At 55.6% G+C, this 3,999-nt stretch overlaps 1 protein-coding gene across 1 annotated transcript in view; it reads left to right on the top strand.

The window, feature by feature from the left end:
* The window catches only part of PTPRS (protein tyrosine phosphatase receptor type S), a 124,314-nt gene that overhangs the window by 10,467 nt on the left and 109,848 nt on the right, over positions 1 to 3,999 (top strand). The gene's annotated exons all lie outside the window — the stretch shown is intronic.

The following is a 3,999-nucleotide window of genomic DNA, read 5'->3' as shown; positions in this document are numbered from 1 at the left end:
CCTGGGCTCTCCTTCCGGAGCAGGTCCCTGGTGGTGGTGAGGGGCTGACCCCAGCCCCAGTGACGCCACGCTCGGCCTTCTCGCTCTCCACGGTGATTCTTCTGAAGAGAGGAGTGGGGAGGGTCCCACAAAGGGGAGGGGGGTGAAATTCCGAAGGACCGCAAGAAGCGTTCTAATGGCGGACGCAGCCAGCAGCAAAGGCAGCTTTGAGCTGGCCCTGCTGCTCCGAAGGCCGCCTGGAGCCGGGCCGAGGAGGTGTTTGCTTGGCCGACCAGACTGTAACCCTCTGGGCCCGGGAGCCAGTGCTGCTTCGCAGGGTCTGGATGCCTGCAGACTCCGAGGTGCAGAGGGCCGGCCTAGGGCTCAGGGAGGGCACTTGGGTCTCCTCCCACCCCCACCCCCACCCCCGGGAGCCCGGCTGCCTGGCAACACATAACAGGACCATTAGAACTGTGACGAGGGCACGTAGGCGAGGAGGGGGCTGACTGGCAAGAGTGAACAAGGCTCCCCAGGGAGATGCTGGCCGAGCAGAGAGAGGATGGAGTGGCCAGGGGCAGGGCAGGACCCACTAGGCACGCTGGAGGGATTGGTGGGTGCGAGGGTGTGTCCCAGCTGCGCATGCCAGCAGGCCCAGATGCCAGCCCCCCTATGGCCCGCTCTTCCGTCCACCTGGTCCCCGGGCCACTTTTTCCCAGCTCTCAGATTCCTGACTCTGCCACGGTGAGTTTTCCCCATGTCCTTGGCTGGGGACACACATGGCTCCAGGTCAGCTCCCTCGAAGGGGAGCTGAGGACACAGGCCTGGCCCAGGGCTCGGGTGTGGAGCAAAACATCTGCCCTGGATCAGCCTCGAGGCCCCAGAGGAGCCCAAGAGGGGGGCTTGGGGCAGAGAGGCCTGGGTTCAAATCTTGGCGTAGCTCCTTGTGAGTGAGTTCTGTGGGTGTGAGTTAACTCTCTGGAATCTGTGTGGCTGTCCCTCCCCGCGCCCTCCGGGGGGGGGGGGGCACACGGGCAGGATGAGACCGCGAATAGCTGCACGCAGTGAGTCTGCATGTCCGCACACAGTGGGTCTGCCAGATTCTAAGGGAGACGGGCCCTGCAGACTCTAGGCCACAGCTACAGGAGCGGGGCCAGGAAGGTGGGAGGCAAGGCTGGTCAGGCCAGGGCAGGGGGGGTGTCAGAGAGGGGAGGGAATGCTAATGTCCTCCAAGACCAACCCAAGCTATGGAAGGGAGGGACCCGAACCCACCCATTGGGGACTCAAGCGTGGACATGGGGCTTTTCGGAGCACTGAGCCTCTAGAACTTTCTGGCAAACGCCAGGTGGCCGCCACGCTCACCCGGCTCCCCACTGGCAGCTGGTCCCAGTGGCTCTGAGCATTGCTCAACCTCCCCCAAATCCCACCCCCCCACCCCCCAAAAAACCCAAACCCACTGCCATTGAATTGGTTTCAATTCGCAGCAAATCTATGCCAGCCCTTAGAGACCCTATCAGAGGGTGGAACTGCCCCTGTGAGTTTCCAAGACTAACTGCGTTACAAGAGTACAGGGAGGAGCGGCTTGTGGCTTCAAACTGCTGACCTAGTGATCTCAGCTCAGTGTGTGACCACTACGCCACCAGGGCTCCACACGCGCGTATCTGCTTCTGCTGCGCATGTCTCCGCGTGTGTGCTGGTGCCTGGGGGGGCAGAGATAGGGAACCACGGACATGACGTCGCTAAACCTGCGCTCACATAATCCACCGTGACAGAGCCAAAGGGCAGCATTTACCCAAGCACAGAGGGTCAGGCAAGAGGGCGGTGGGGAAGCTGGAAACACGGGGAAGTGGGGTGAGGGAGGGAGGAGCCATTGAGGGGGCGGCCATGGTGAGTCGAGTCCAAATGGGTGTGGATCTGTGAACCTGATGACCTGCCCCGAAAACCTTTGCCTAATTCGCAATGGAAAGTTTTCTTCTTTTTTTTTTTTAAATTGAATTACAGCAAGGGAACCCCTGCTCGCCCCCTTAAAAAAAAAAGGACCGCTGTAAAATCATCGGGCCCTGAGCAGAAATTTTAAACTGCGGAATGACTTTCCATTGTTTTGTCTGTTCTAGGTCGTCCTATTGGGAGGTAATTAACGTGTCGTTACAATTCAATAGTTCAATTCTTTAAAAAAAAGTAGTTCAGTTCTATTCAGGAGGCCGTTGTGAGTTGCCAAAGCGCAGCCCCGGCTCATAGACCAAATCTCAGAGTGAAATACTGCCCGGCCTTGTGCAGGCCTCACAGCTGTAATCTGTGTGTCGTTCAGTTATTGCAGCCCCTGTGTCCGTCTGTCTCAGCGAGGGGCTTCCTCCGCTTTAATTTCTTTCCTCTTTTTAAAAAAGTCTTATTGACGTATGGTTCACGTGTCATGCACTTCCATCGTGCAATCGTATTAAAAAGCTGTCTAATCATCAGTACAACCAGTTCTAGAACATTTTCACCTATGTCCTCTTATTAGCTCCTCCCATACCCCCAATACGAATCCATCAGTCCCATTACCGTCTATAGATTTACCTATCCTGGGTTACATACTGGAAAACAGCAGGAAAAAGAAGAAAAACCCCAAACGAAGACCAACAGCAATACCAAAATGAACCAAGGGCGGGAAAACCCTCAATCCAGAAAAAGGAAATTATTAAAACTAGAACAAACTTAAAATGGGTTAAAAGAGAGATCAAATGATTGTTTTCGTTTCAACCCAAGTACGTCTGCCACAATCGAGTTTACCATAGTCCCTGATACCAAAGCTAGTAAGCTAGTCACATCCCTGACTCGGCACAGGGGACTCCCCAGGGGCGTAATCCATGTGTGGACCCTGCACATGGGTTTGGGGTGCCCACTGTCATCCCCAGCCCTCTCAAACCGGGTGTTCACAACTTAAGCTCCGGTACCATTCCCGCCTTCAGATTTGGATTTTATGTTTGATAGTCCTTCGGTCGCACAGGCTGATGTGCTTCTCCCACGTGGTCTTGGTGGATGCCTCCCTTAGACAGCTGCTTGTTTGGGTTATAAGCCTTTAGAGGGTCTTCCTCTTATTTGGAGTTTGCTAAGTAGGACGCCCTATTTTCAGGACTGGTCTCTCCTGATAACATTTCAAAACACACAAACAAATAAACAAAAAGGAATCTCACCGTAAGAAGCAGCTGGCTTTGCTCTTTATCCACAACCACACCACAATCAACTCTGGCACAGTTTCCCCCTCCCTGTGCCCAGTGCTGTCGGCTCCCCTTTGCCCGCACACCCTGCCCGCCCCCGTGTCCCGTTCCCTTGACCTTTCCCCGAAGAGGCCTGCACGTGTCAATCTACACCCCGGCCACGCGGCAGTTCTGGGCTCCTGGGAGGACCCAGATTATTGTGTTCCTTTGAAATGTTATTGGAGTTTGGGGGACGAAGTGAATGAAGCCCAAAGAGGGCGAGAGCAAGGATGAAGGGGGGGGGGCGGGGCTCCACCCAAAGGTCTCGCAGAAGAAAGGAGAGCTGTTGAACACCCCGGGGCGGGGGGAGGTTTCCCAACAGAATTCCCCAAGGACAGCCCTGGCTGCAGGCACACTGTCACGATGGAAAGCAATTCCTCCGTGTTTTTTACCCCCCCACCGAACCCTTCTCAGTAAGCCCTCGCAATCATCCAGTGTCCCTTGAAGAAAATCTACCAAGATGACCCCCTGGGGACTCCCAAAAGAACAGCCGGGGTCACATTCCGAGCTGACCCTCTGTGCCTTGAGTTGAACTGGCCCAGCACGCCCCCTGGGAAGCCGCAGCTGTGACTGGACCTCTTGTTTGGAAGGCGCTGGAATGCGGCTCTGCTCAGTGTGTCAGGGAGGGAGCTTGCCTTGTCTGCAGTTTTGCTCTGATTGCAGCACACACGTGTGAACACGTTTTCTTCGGAATAAGCCTGGGCACAGATGGACTAGACGGATGAACTAGACTCCTGGTAGCGGTGCTTCTTCATTTTCGGTCTGCCTGTGAGAGAGAGAGAGAGAG

Source organism: Echinops telfairi, unplaced genomic scaffold (genome assembly GCF_000313985.2).
Source record: "Echinops telfairi isolate 266 unplaced genomic scaffold, ASM31398v2 ScPeMD7_7459;HRSCAF=8497, whole genome shotgun sequence".
NCBI lineage: Eukaryota > Metazoa > Chordata > Mammalia > Afrosoricida > Tenrecidae > Echinops > Echinops telfairi.
Note: the sequence above shows the minus strand (reverse complement) of the source record. Positions and strands in the feature narration are given on the sequence as shown.